The following is a 15,422-nucleotide window of genomic DNA, read 5'->3' as shown; positions in this document are numbered from 1 at the left end:
ACGTATGGCAAAAACCACTACAATATTATAAAGTAATTAGCCTCCAATTAAAATAAATAAATTTTAAAAAATAAAAATAAAAGTTAAGTAGCCACAGTCAAATGAATTGACCTATAGGACCTTCCGCTACTAAAGAAAAGGGAGAAAGAGGAGGAAAAAACAAGACAAGAAAGAAAGGGGGGAAGAAAAGTAGACAAGAACTCAATACAACAACTCTTAGGGTGATGATGAGAGCTGTATCATTTATTTAAAAGCAATATACACAATGCAAAATTTATTTAAGTACAGCATTGCAGGACTGGTGGCTCAGATGGTAAAGAATCCACCTACAAGTTCAGAGACCCAGGTTCAATCCCTCGGGAAGATCCCCTGGAATCCATGGGGGTCTCAAAGAGTCTGACACAACTGAGTGACTAAGCACTCACGTACTTGATTTGCAAAAATGGTACTTTAAATATTGTTAAAGTCCCCTATATTTTGAAAAAATATTCAAGAAACAAGCCATGTCTGCTCAAATACATAGCAAAAGCATCCCATTGAGATGAACTGCAGAATCTGCACCCCTGGATTGCTGCTCTCTGCTCTTGTTGAGTGACAGCGTAGGCCTGGTTTTCTAGGCCATTCAGCTCAAACCCACCCCCTCCAAAGAAAGTGTCTTTTTTCATTAGCACCTTTCACAGATTACAGATGTCTAGGTCTGACTTTTCACTGGCTATGTTTTTTCTGCAGCCTGAAGTCCTGCCCAGGTTAGAAAGGTAGGCATCAGACCGTACACACAGGACAGTCCTATTGACAACAGCCCCTGAACTGAAATAGCCCATGGAGGGTGGGGAGGTGATTGTCTTGCTGCACATTGGAGCTGTTAGTTCTGGTCTGGTGTTCGGTAAAGAGAATACGAATCAGGACACAGAATCTTGCAGTAAAGAGGAACTAATGGAGGTAATTAGGATAGAACACCTGTCGTTGAGAAATCGCAACCTCTATGGTTGGCCGTGTCCAACCACTGCTCCCAATTGTTATTTCCAACAATGGAGAGCCTCTGGACTGTGAATGCAAGCAATGATGGACAGCCATAAAATTTGCAAATGAGTTTTCACATTGTCTAATAAAATTCTATGACTTTGTCAATCTGTGTTGACACAGACCTACACAGGACTGGATATGATAAAATGTTGTAATGGGAAGCTAATTGTTTCCTTGGGTTTATATGTTTGCCTTTTATTTCCTTATCTATCTGGCTTACTTATAAGCTGGTGAAGAAAGCTTATGAAGTTTTCTTGGTCCATGAAGATGGTGGTCAATTTTGAGTTCCCAGCAGTCAAATATCCTATTGTCCAAAACATCTCAACCAAACAAGATAGGCAACAAAATGAAAGCCCCAACACACAGATCTGAATTTAAGGGTAGGTGGTGTCAGAGCTGCCTCAAGTGTGGCCCAGAACTTTATATTTTAAGTAAACTTATAAATAAAAGGTGGATACAATCATTAAGTTCTAGATTAGGGATTTCTTTATATCTGTTTTAAAGAATCCATCTTGAAAAAGGATAAGAGAAGGAACTTATTGTTGCTTGGGGTGGTGGGGGGAGGATGGGGGGAAAGAGATAGTTAGGGAGGGAGTTTGGGATGGACATGTACCCACTGCTATATTTAAAATGAATAACCAGCAAGGACCTAGTGGAGAGCACAGGGAACTCTGCTCAATGTTATGTGGTGGCCTGGATGGGAGGGGAGTTGGAGGAGAAGGGATACATGTGTATGTACAGCTGAGTCCCTTTGCTGTTTACCTGAAACTATCACATCATTGTTAATTGGCTATACTCCAGTGCAAAATTAAATGTTAATAAAAAAGGAAATGAATAAGAAAGAGTATTTGATAGTCTAAATTAGCTTCACAAGATATCATTTTAAAAGTGCAGTTTAACTCACATGTAACTTGGACGGTATAAGCTGGAAAAGGGAAATAGAGAATGAGAGTGAGAACTCACAGAACAAGACAATTTTTACTTCATGTTTATTTGATTTTACATACTCAGCATGAAATGTAGCTGAACAAACAAATAATTGTGGAGGGGAAGGAGGGGTTGGGGATGAGGATCAGGTTAGATATAAACACATAAACTCTGGGTGGTAAAAAACAATTGTTTAGTTTACTACTCTACTCCTGTGGACTAGAACAGGACAAACATGTAATAAACATTTTATAAACATTTCTTGAATAAACAAAAACTCAGCATATCAAAATTTGTCCTGTTAATTAGACAAGATGTTCATCTGAGTTATTATCTTTATTGTAGCTTCAAAAGATAATTCATAGAATTGACCACTCTCTTAAATATTTGTGCATTGAGAGTCGGGCAAGCATAGACACACAGATATGGTACAACTACCTGGTCATTTCTTATGCTAAACATGAGAGGGAACAATGTTTATGAGAATGATCACCTATTAATGCTGCTTCCCAGATATGTATATAATCTTACTTCACTTGGAAAAGTGAAGTTTTGACCTTTGCTCTATTTCTCTGCAATAGTCATTAAGCACACACATGGATTTCCCAGGTGGCGCTAGTGGTAAAGAACCAGCCTGCCAATGCAGGAGACATAAGAGACATGGATTCGATCCCTGGGTCAGGAAGATCCCCTGGAGCAGGGCATGGCAACCCATTTAAGTATTCTTGCCTGGAGAATTCCATTGACAGAAGAGCCTGACGGGCTACAGACCATGGCATTACAAAGAGTCAGACACAACTGAAGAGACTTAGCGTGATTAGTATACACACACACACACACACACACGCACGCACACGCACACGCTTGCTTGCTTCTTTGCTGTCTTATAAAGAGTTATGGAATTAAAGCAACTTTCAGATTTTGGATTGTTAGAAATAGATTAAGATAATAATGACTTTCAAAATAAAAATTGAAAAATCGAGAGAAAAATCACACTCTAGAACATGATGGCATCTGAGAATCAGATTTCACAGGAACTTAAATCTCATTACTGTCAGTTTTCAAAGCACTTCAGCCAATGGAACCATAGTTCACAAACAAATATAAACCAAGTGTGGAAGCCAAAATTACTTTCAATCTTACATGCTCCTTTTGTGCCAAAATGTATTCAAAAGCAGAGTATAAATTTGTGGGATAGTTAAGTCTTTCTTGATGACACAGACCCCAGGTTCTTGAGTAAACTAAATATGTTTAGGACAGAAGAATATTTTGTGTTGGATTTTCACAGATTTTTTAAAATGCTTGATGATTAAGATAACAAAAAATACATGACAAATTATCTAAAGTAAAAATAATATGGGATAATAATATGGGATAATAACTATATCAAGACATGACTGTGTATGATACATATAATACATGATTTGCATTGTAGTTGGAATTTATAAAAGTGAAAATTTGGGAAATTTACACACAGACTGTCATTAAGGGAGGTTAAGTGATGACAGGTTTTTGGAAAGAAGGAACTGGCAGAGGTTCTCAACGCAGCCCCCTTTTCAGATGATAAAAGACAATGCGTTGTCCTGAATCAAAAAGGAAAAGTAAATCTTTTTACTTCAATCAAAGCAGTCAAGTCAATCCCTCAGCACTCCTGAGAACCTCTCTTTATGAGTTCCTTTCCGAAATCAGATAAGCACTACATTAAACAGAAAGGGAGAAATACACATTCAATAGGTTGACCTGGAAAACAATTGCTACCTAGAAAATAGGTCAGGAATGTGGAAAGAGTTCAACCCGGTCATGGTGGTGACTGACCCAGACCAAAACTGCCCAGGGTGTAAACACAACAGGACTGCCTGGCCTCTACCATATGGCAGCCCCGCATTTGAACACAGAACTCAGTCAAAGTTGAGGGCTGCTCTTTGTTGCTATCCAACGAGTTTCCCGAATGAAGATGGGTCTTCACAGCAACTGGAAGAGCGCCCCCTTTAGGAAGAGAGAGCCCTTCTTCCTCATCCTACCCAGCTAACAAAGCACTAGGTGTGTGGGTCTTTGATGAAGCAGCAAGGTGACCAGTACTTTCCCTGATGGCTCTAAAACTTCCTGTCTTCCCTGATGGCTCTAAAACTTCCTGTCCATCACACAGAAAAGTAAAGTTTACAAGCGCCTGTGTTCTTTGACATCTCAAAAAGCACTTAGACCCCAAACTCATCTATCTGGAATCCAGCTCTGATCATGTCACTCTTATAAGTTAACAGCATGAGAGTACTTGGCGTTATTCTAAGATCCATACAGCTTAATGCATGCTAAGTCGCTTCAGTGATGTCCCACTCTTTGCGACCCCATGGACTATGGCCCACCAGTGCCATGATGAAAATAAAATAAGATGATACTACAGTCAGTGATGAGGGAGGGAGGATATTTTAGCCCAGGCAGAAGGGGAAGTCAGGCTTCCCAGGTGGCGCTAGTGATAAAGAAACTGCCTGCCAATGCAGGAGACATTAAGAGACATGGGTTTGATCCCTGGGTTGGGAAGATCCCCTGAAGAAGGAAATGGTAACCCACTCCAGTATTCTTGCCTGGAGAATCCCAAGGACAGAGGAGTCTGGTGGGTCACAATCCATAGAGTCACAAAAGTCAGACACTACTAGAGCAACTTAGCACAGAATGGGAAGCCTCTCTAAGGAAAGGCAACATCAGCTGAGAACAGAACTGGACACAAAGGCAAGCTTTGTGTCTACACTGCAAGCAGAAGAAACATCAAAGATGCTCCAGTGGGAATCCTCCGGGTGTGTTCATGAGGATGAACGAGACAGCAGGGATTGAGACAGTAAATAAGGCAGGGCCAGGAGAGATGAGAGCTGAGACGTGAGCAGGTAGCAGATCATGCGGGGCCTTGTAGGAGTTTAAATTTTACTCTGTTGCAATGGAAAAACATCAGAGCATTTTAAGCAGTTGACATAATTTGCTGTATACTCTGGAAGGCTCAACCTGGTTGCTGTGTGGAGGAGAGATTTTTGTCAAATGGGATATAGACGCTGAAGAGCCATTTAGGAAGATATTTCTACAGGACTGGTGAGCCATGTAATGTTTTTGGTGGTGCCATGGCAGTGAAATGAAGAAAGTCAGGTATATCTTGGAGGTAGAGCCAAAATGAATCACCAGTACATTTTAGTGGTAAAGAACCTGTCTGCCAGTGCAGGAGACATAGGACACACAGGTTTGATCCCTGGGTCAGGAAGATCCCCTGGGGGATCCCAAGAATACTGGAACCCACTCCAGTATTCTTTCCTGGAGAAACCCCACAGACAGAGGAGCCTGGTGAGCTACAGTCCATGGTGTCCCACAGAGTCAGACATGACTGAAGCCACTTAGAATGAACAAAGTACATTAGGTGTAGAGAGTCAAGAAAAGAAATTCATGAAGAATGATTGCTAGTTCCAGGACAAGAATAGAGACTCAGAGGCAGAGAATGAACGTGTGACAAGGGGAAGGGGGGATAAATTGGGAGATTAGGTTTAACACAAATATACTACCATGTGTAAAATAGACAGCTAGTGAGAAAGTGCTGTATAATACAGGGGGCTCAGCTCGGTGCTCTGTGAAGACCTAGAGGGATGGGATGGGGGGAGGGGAGGTGGAGTCCAGGAGGGAGAGAATGTATGCATACATATGGTTGATTCACATTTTTGTACGGTAGAAACTAACACAACACTATAAAGCAATTATACTACAATTAAAAAAAAAAGAATGGTTGCTAAGCATTGAGCACTGAGCCTAAGCAACTGGATGACGAGGTGGGGAAGGCTTGGGCAAGGGAGTGGATTTGTTTCAGCCTCAACACTGAGGTATCATTGGACCTCTGAATGGAGATGTGAAGGAGGCAGTGGATTCATTGAATCTAGAGCTCACAGGAGTGCAGAGTCTGGGAATCACTTTTTGAGTCTGTCTCCTCTTGTGAACCATCAGGATGTTGATAGAAAGAGTCATGAAATTAAATGAATTTGCTTAGGAAAAAGGGGGAATGTAGAGAAAATTAAAGAGCTGAAGAGAAAAACCCTAAAGCTTGCCAATGGGCAGATCTAGGAAAAGCACCCGCAAAAGACACAGAGGAAGTAAAGAGTTAGGTAGAGAAGAAGAGAAAAGGCATGTGTTGTCCCCTAGCTTTTCAAAGAACATGTTCCAAGAAGACAGAGCCAATGCCTGCTGTTGAACAAATACGTGAGTATCGAACGTTGTCTTTGGGAAGCGGTAGGTCATTGTTTTGTAGTTATTATTGTGGGAAGTGTAATTTCTGACAGTGCCAAGTGCCTAGTTGATATTCATGGCCCTAAAGTCAAGGTGATTACAGCTATGCTGATGGTGTAATTTCCTCCATCAAATTTCGGCTCCCCCGGTACAGGCCGGGAGGGATGGAGGGCTAAGTTCAATCAGGCAAGCTTAGCAGAAAGTCAGAACCTGTTATTTTAAGATTCTTCTCAGCTCTAAAGGTTCATGAAATAAAACAAAAGATTTGTTTTATTTGAATCTAAAATTTCAAATTAATTTTTTAACTCACTTTTTAGAATGCTCCAAAGAAAATTATCTGTGGTTGGATGCAAAAACTTGACAATGAAACAATGGGGAGAGAGATCTTTAGCAATCTTGTATGCTATTTAAATCACAAATATTGGACTAGGAATATGTTAATCCAAACAAATGCCATGGTTTATTCTCCTAACATGTTTCATTTATTTTTTTCATCCCTTCCTTTTCCAGTCTTGATGCTAGGAAGCTGAGAAGAGTGGACTGGGGTAAGTTGGATACCCTGCCAGGTGTAGCCAAGTGATAACCAAGGGCAAAGACAGAGTTGCCATAAAAAAATTTTTTAATAAAAAAAATCAAGGCATTTATAAACTAATATAAATTATTTATCTCAGTGAAAAATTCAAAGATTAACTATTCCCCCAAACTCTGACATCTTATAGAAGGCAGCATTTGTCTTTTTTGTTTCATTTTAGGAAAATCTAAAATTAAAGCCTACTTTAAATTCTAAAAATAAGTGGTTTAACTCCTGAAAATTTATTCAATCACATTTTAAACTCCAACATACATATTTCTAGACTTGTAAACATATTCGCATTCTTTTAAATTTAAACAGAAATAGATTTGTTAAAATCCGGTTCTCTGAAATATTCAGAAGAGTGTCATCTGGCTTGATTTTTATAAAGTGCATATAATATTTTTAATAAAATACTACGGAATACATGCTATTTGGAAACCAGAATTAATGATTTAACTCCGTTTCTTACGAACATGAAGTTTTCCACTGTATTCACTCAGTGGACACAAGTACGTCATTGTCATTCTCAATATGAAGTGATGCTTACCTCTCACTAAATTCATTTTGTCATGATAAAGAAACCCACTTGAATTCCAAACATTACAAGTGACAAAACATTTTCTAGAGCATGCATTTTGTATGTAGACTGTACCTGAAGTGCTCGGCTTTAATCTAAATGAAAACACCAAAGTGAAGTCAAAAGTTATTTACTGTTGTTTCTGCTTTGACATTTCTTAACAGGACGTAACAAGCTGGTTTAAAAAAAGGGGGGGGGAAGGCTGAACAGACAAGCCTCCTGATCTGTGCATTTGTGAGCCCCACTAACACTCCTTACACAGAGGCGGTACCAGCCGTGCCTCAACGAGAATATCAATGCCTCAAAATTTCTATGGTGCCTCCTAGCTTATAAAGGTGCTTTACATATTGGGTTGGTTTCTTTTTAATGAGAGGGAAAATTTTATGGAGGATTTTTATTCTCTTAGAAGGCAGGAGACTTTTGGCAAGATTTTCAATCTTTCCTCTGTGGCCAATTAGTGACAATTCCACTTTTGCAAGACAGCCGTCTCCCTGTCCAATTTGACAAGGCAAAGCAAGAAGACTGGCACCGAATCTGATGCCAACAGTAGTTCAAAATCTCACCACCATCAAAATAGGAATTCAGATGCAAAATTCCAAGACTTGCTTAGTCTTCCCTGGCCACCAGAAAAGCTGAACTCTAACCAGAGGCAGCTTCTGAAAGAAAAAGGTTGGTAGCCGTGCGAATTGGTATAACATTTCTGCAAAAGAAGTCTGGCGCCGTGTTTCTGATGAAGGCAAAAGCTGCAGAACTGTGTAGTCAGGTGCATGCCAATATGTTTGTTTCAGGCTTGTGTACGGCAGGAAAAAAAATGAGAAGAGAGGGTATTCATCATAGTTTAGTTGGTTAACTAAACTCCGGCAAAACTATGGCACAGATGTTAGCTGGAATACTATGTCACCAGAAATTAAAACACAATGGAATGCCAGCTGGGGATGGGCGGTATAGACCAGACAGTATAGGACTAGGTATGCTACAACAGTGCAGGATTTGGACTTCTTCTCTGTGTGAGTTAGAAAGTCACTGGAGGTTTTTGAGCATAGGAGAGACAGGATTTGACTTGCATCTTCAAAGGATCACTCTGACACAGTGTTGAGGAGAGGCTATGGTAGGACTGTGGGAGACAGTGATAAGGATGTGCCAAGGGAAGGCTGATGATGGCTCAGAGCAGTTAGCAGCATCAGGTGGTAGGAAGAAGAGCTCCAAGTCTATGAATAGTGAAGGTCAAGAAAGTGGGATAGATTGGTTATTGGCTGTAAGAGAAAGTAAAGAGTCAAAGAAGACCCCAGTCTTTTATTAAGCTCGTGTGTGTGTGTGTGCACAAGGAGACCCAAGCGCAAGAGAATGCATCCTCCCATCCTCAGGGTTGTTGCTGAGTAATTGGTTTGGAGATCTTTATTTTCGTCCTCATACTTGTGTTTGGGAGTATGCAAGGAACATGTGTTACTCCAATAATTTAAAAGCTATTTTAAAAAAAAATGAATGCCAATGAGAATGAGAAACAATTTGCCCCAGTATATATTTTCTTTGGTCAGCTGTCTCTTGTTCCCTGACAATTGAGCCTCACAGAACAGCAAGCAACAGCTCTAAAATATGAAGCAACAGCTGACCCCCAGCCTGCCCGGTTTCAGGATTCCTAGTGAGTTTCATCTCTTTATCTGGTTCTTTTCTAACTGAAGGCAAGAATTCACTAGGGCCTCCCACACAATGAACCTGGAGATTAACACCACGGAGTTGGCACACCTGGCAACCAAACCACAGAAGTAAACCTCCATCTGTGTAGTGAGATGAGTCATCCTTATTCTTATTAACCCTCCTGGTTAGCATATTTGAGTCTACCTCCTCAAAATTTATATTTTCTGTTTGTATTTTCAGAGGCCTTATGGCATACATACCTTTTTTTTTTTTTTTTTTTTTGGTAAGCCACTTGAATCCTGTTTTAAACATGTGGGGTAAAATAAATACATACATAAACACTTGGATGTTTTTTCTCCACCCCACCTTACTCCAAGGAGATCTGCTTTATTTATGTCTTATTCAAAATCATGCATCATGGGACTTCCCTGGCGGTCCAGTGATTTAAGACTTTACCTTTTCAACGCAGGGGATGCAGGTTCAATATCCCTGGTTGGGGAGCTAAGATCTCACATGACTTGCAACTAAAAAAAAATAATAAAACTCGAAACATAAAACAGAAAGAATATTCTAACAAATTCAATTTGTTGTTGTTGTTGAGTTGCTCAGTCATGTCCAACTCTCTTGTGACCCCATGGACTGTAGCCCACCAGGCTCCTCTGTCCATGGGATTCTCCAGGCAAGAATACTAGAGTGTTGCCATTTTCTTCTCCAGGATATCTTCTCGATCCAGGGATCTAACTTGCATCTTCTGCATTGGAAGGTGGATTCTTTACCACTGAGCCACCATGGAAGCCCAAAAAATTCAATAAAGACTTTAAAAATGGTCCACATAACAAAAAAAATTCTTTTAAAAAAAATCATGTATCATTCGAGTCACTGCCAGAACTGCCTGTCTCCTGACTACGCACTTATCAGAATCAAAGGAGACCCATGAAATTGAGAAAAATATTCAAGTAGAGGTCTGTGTGCAGCAACAGAGTTATTTGGAGAAAATGTGCAAACAAATCTAGTACAAATACCTGGACCCTGGGAGCATGTGTGGTCTGGGGTAGAGAGTTGCTCAGCAGACACACAGCACAGTGGGCATGGGTCTCCCTCTGCACATGAATCTCTTCATTCAGCAGTGGAAACTCATGAAACCCAATCAGGACCCCCAAGTTGTGACACAGTGCATGGCAGGATGAACAATATTGATTTCCCATCACTGGTAGGTCTTCAAGCTTTAAGAGAAAGGCTTCCAGAGTCTTATCCAGCAATGTGCAACTTCTCTGGTACCAGGGACTGGCTTTGTGGAAGACATTTCTTCCACAGACCAGGGAAGGAGGGATGATTCAAGCTCTTTATTTGTTGTGCACCTTATTTTTATTGCTATTGCATCAGCTCCACCTCAGATCTTCATGCATTAGATCTAGGAGGTTGGGGACTCCTGTATAAAACCAGATCCCTCTATTTCTCCAGTGCATCTTCATTGTTCACTTTTTCTCCTCCAACAACACGCTTGCCTGGAACCCAATGTATAGGTGGTGATTCCAAGCCACATCTCTCCCTGGCTACTTGTGATGGGCACTTTTGCATTTCTAGCTCATCTCATGGCAATTATTCCCACACTTGGAAGTTAGGCAGGCAGTCTGTGCATGTACTAAGCATGTGGCTTTCTGCATATGTCTGCACATCATTTTTCAGGAAATTCTATTTCACACTACAGCAGCTTGATGAGTAGCTGTTGTTCACACCCACTGAGAAATAACTCCATGTGAGAATAATACCTTTACAACTTTGAAGTGTCCTCATCTCTAGGCCATCAACCTGCTGTGAACTCTCATCTTGACTTTTCACACTTACAGGCAACAGTCATGCAACATACTGTCAAACAATATGAAGGTTGGAGGAAACGTGAGGGAGGGCCAAATTAAATTGGAGCCTCAACATCTTTCTAGTTCAGTGTCATTTTCAATAATTAAAAAAAATATCCACCACACATGTAAGTATACTGGTATTTGGTTTCAACTTAAATTTTTTGTTTTGTGTCTTTGAAGCATATTTAACATTTCTAATTCTCACCGACATTCTTACTATCGAAGATTGGTGTAAAAACCAGCGTTTGAAATCCTTGTCCTCAAGGCGGTTTCTACTCATGTCTTCCTTAAAGTATTTCTCACCAAAATCTTAATCCTTAAGTCTCAATTATTACATTGAGGCAATTGAAATCTTGGTGTGGGTGTGGTTTCAACACACTGGATTTCCTCTTTAAGAATTATTATAATTTCACCAACCCTGTTTGTTGAAGATCAAGCAAAATATAGGCAATTAAGGGGCTTTCTTGGTGGTTCAATGTTGAAGAACCCATCTGCCAATGCAGGAGACATGGTTTCGATCCCTGATCCAGGAAGATCCCACATGCCACGGAGCCACTAAGCCCGAGTGCCATAACTATTGACCTGTGCTCTGCAACAAGAGAAGCCACCACATTGAGAAGCCTGTGCACCACAACTAGAGAGTAGCCCCCACTCACCTCAACTACAGAAAAGCCCAAGCAGCAACGAAGCCCTGGCACAGGCAAAAATAAATAAATAAAAATTTTAAATATATAGGCAATCAAAAAATCTGTTATAGGAATAAATAAGATAAACAACTCTTTCATTCCACAAAGAATTGTTAAGTGCCAAAACGTGATCTGCCCTAGATTTAAAGGTGAGTTGGATGTAGAAAGTGAAAGTGTTAATCCCTCATTTGTGTCCAACTCTTTGCAAACCCATGGACTGTAGCCTGTCCGGTTCCTCTGTCCATGGGATTCTCCAGGCAAGAATACTGGAGTGGGTTGCCATTCCCTTCTCTAGGGGATCTTCCCAACCCGGGGACTGAACCTGGGTCTCCTGCATTGCAGGCTGATTCTTTACCGTCTGAGCCACCAGGGAAGAATCTCTCTGGTGCTCAGTAGTAGAGCTGACGTATTAATTACACTTTTCCTAATTCAGCAAGAACATGTCTCGGCAAGGGCTGAAACACACATACCAAACTCATTTATTTTTAGTTAACTAGAAAATTCAATTAAGTGGAAACCAGCCCACTCTGACTGCTTAATTCTTTCAGTTTAACATCCAACTAGCTCAACATCTGGAACTTGGTTCAACCCGAAGGAAGCACTAAGTGGTTCCTGTAGACTCTGCACCGTGCTAGGCACTGGGGATGCCAGGGTGAGAAGCCACCAGGTTGGCAGGGAGAAGGAGGGGTAAGGGCCCATCCACCCACCAGGACAGAAAAGTGGGCTAGTTCACAGGACCTGTGATTTAGAGTAAGAAGAGAAACAGCAGAAGAATATGCAAGACCTGAGAAATGATCTCAGAGGTTTGAGAAAGGGACAGAGCAAAGGAGAGTCAAGCAGACTTCTTTCCATAAGGGATGTAAATTGCAAAGGTCTGAATGCGGCCTAACCCAGGACACTTTCCAGAACTTTGCTGACCTTAAACAATAAGGCTGATTCACCTTGGTCTTAAAATTTCCAGTAACAGCTTGTTGCCTTTTGATTTGTTCCTCCCCTAAAACGTCAGTAGATAGAAAATCTGGTAAATTAAATCTTCTGAGAAGGTCTGTTCTGTGCAGTTGAGTTGTCATGACTATGCATATTTACTCCCTGAACTTATAAAATGTTTTTGATGTAAATCAAGTTTGGACCTGAAACTAATAAAAGAACTGTGTGTACATAAAAACATACAATATATACATTTATTCCCTTGTGCTCAGTCATGTCTGACTCTTTGTGACCCCGTCGACTGTAGCCCACCAGGTTCCTCTGTCCATGGGATTTCTCAGGCAAGAATATTGGAGTGGGTTGCCAGTTCCTTCTCCAGGGACCTTCTTGACCCAGGGATCAAACCCATGTCCCCTGCATCTCCTACATTAGCAGGCAGATTCTTTACTACTGAGCCACCGTGGAAGCTGATATACATTTATATGTAAGTATAAAATATAAGTATATATGTTTATATTAAGGATACATAAATATTTATTATATATACATAGATAATATTAATATCCTTGATGATATATTTGCTTATATTTTCTGTCAAACATTTTAATAATTATAAATGCCAAATATTAATGAGAATAGTTTCACTGCTGATTTAGAATTTGTATAGCAAGTTCCAGAAATGACATATGGAAACATGAGCCTTGGGACAACTGTGGTCAACCAATGAATGTAATATGCCTCATGGCATAACTGCAACAAGACTTGCTTCTAGAAAATTTTTCTTTTAAATTTCTCAGGAGTAGCAGATTTTTTTTTTCCCTCCAACTTAGCTTGGGAAAATATTTTGAAGTAGTTTATGATACAGAAATAAACATATGCCTTAGGAAAATGAAACTGTAGTTACCATCATTTTTGAGTTTAAAAAAGCCATGTAAGGACTTCCTTGGTGGTCCAGAGGATAAGAATCCACCTGCCAAAGGAGGCGACACGGGTTTGATCCCTGGTCCAGGAAGATTCCACGTGATGCAGAGCAATTAAGCCCGAGTGCGGCAATTACTGAAGTCCACGTGCCTACAGCCTGTGTTCTGCAACAAGAGAAGCCACCTCAATGGGAAGCCTGTGCACTGCAATGAACAGTAGTCTCTGCTTACCAAATCTAGAGGACACTCCTGGGCAGCAATGAAGACCCAGAACAACCAAAAATAAAATAAATTAGAAAGTAATTTTTTAAAAAAGGCATGTAGGATAATGGAAATCAAATTTCCCATTGAAAAGGAAGACAAATTTCATGACAGTAAAAACTTTGAGAGATTGTACGAAATGGTCATGACCTAGTTACAGTCTTGAAAAAACAGCAGGATAGAAAGTGAGCCAGAAATCACGATGCTGTTTACCTGTCACTTCTCCCCTAGCACGGCTCACCTCAAGCACAGCCAGACAGCCGGGTGTCTAAGACATCCCTGTCAACTGGCTAATAAACTCTCTGACCAAGTTCACCAGTAGTTACATCCTCTTAATAAAAAAAAATAGAAAATAAAAATAGAACAGAAACTTTCCCATTAGAAATAACAGGAGATGACTCCATGAAATAGATTTTCCTTTGGCACTTAGGTCTCTTGACCCCAAAGACATGAAGAAAATAATTAGGAGGTAACGCCCCTTAAAATTATCAATGCTCCCTACTGGTCCTTCTGTGGTAGGAGTGAATCATCCATTCTTCTTAGAGGAGACATAAAGATTTCCAGTGAAAACTTCGTGAGGATTCAGAGGGGCTCATGAAGACATAGAGATGATGGCGTTGGCTAGTTTTGGCTTCTGATTTACAACTGATGGTTGTGATGAAGTTTGTCCAACAGTGCAGGAAGTGAGCATGGCCATATTTTAAAATTTATAATGATGGTCACATCTTTTTGCTCTAACAGATACTTTCTTGGATTGATATATGTTTTCATTGTCTTTCTATCTCTTCAACTCCCTGAATGCAGGCTCATCATCTGTATCTCCAGCATCAAGTGCATTCCAGGTTTCAAAGGAATCGAAGGGATATAGAACTGGAAAGGAGTCAAGATGTTCATCCAAACCCTTCTTCTTCAAGCACAAAGTTCTAAATGCTAGCTCTGTGGACACCTAGTGGTGGCTGAGTGTCCTGCAGTCACAGAGGACGCGAGCCAAGAGTGGGAATATCTCGGCTGAGTTCAGTTTAGTCACTCAGTTGTGTCCAACTCTTTGCGACCCCATGGACTGCAGCACGTCAGGCTTCCCCGTCCATCACCAACTCCTGGAGCTTGCTCAAACTCATGTCCATCAAGTCGGTGATGCCATCCAAACATCTCATCCTCTGTTGTCCCCTTCTCTTCCTGCCTTCAAACGTTCCCAGCATCAGGGTCTTTTCCAATGAGTCAGTTCTTTGCATCAGATAGCCAAAGTATTGGAGTTTCAGCTTCAGCATCAGTCCTTCCAATGAATATTCAGGACTGATTTCCTTTAGGATTGACTGGTTTGATCTCCCTGAAGTCCAAAGGACTCTCTCAATATCTACTAGCCAAAAATGTCTACATCTTTTTACAAAACTATTTAAAACAAAATTTGTGGTCAATCTTTGTTTAAAATTAAATATTAGAAAAAGAAGGTGGGCTTCCCAGGTGGCTTAGTAATTAAGAATCTACCTGGCAATGCAGGAGACACGGGTTCAATCCCTGATCTGAGAAGATCCCACATACCACAGAGCAACTAGGCCAGTGTGCCAAACTATGGAGTCTGTGTTCCAGAAACCAAGGTCCACAACTACTTAGTCCATTGGCCGCAACTACTGAAGCCTGTGAGCCTTAGAGCCTGTGCTCAACAACAAGAGGAGTCACCACAATGAGGAGCCTGCACACTGCAACTGGAGAGTAGCTCCCTGCCTCTGCCTTCACAGAAACCAACATATAGCACAGTCAAAAATAGATAAGAGGCATGTGAGATCT

This window comes from Muntiacus reevesi, chromosome 12 (assembly GCF_963930625.1).
Source record: "Muntiacus reevesi chromosome 12, mMunRee1.1, whole genome shotgun sequence".
Classification (NCBI taxonomy): domain Eukaryota; kingdom Metazoa; phylum Chordata; class Mammalia; order Artiodactyla; family Cervidae; genus Muntiacus; species Muntiacus reevesi.
Note: the sequence above shows the minus strand (reverse complement) of the source record.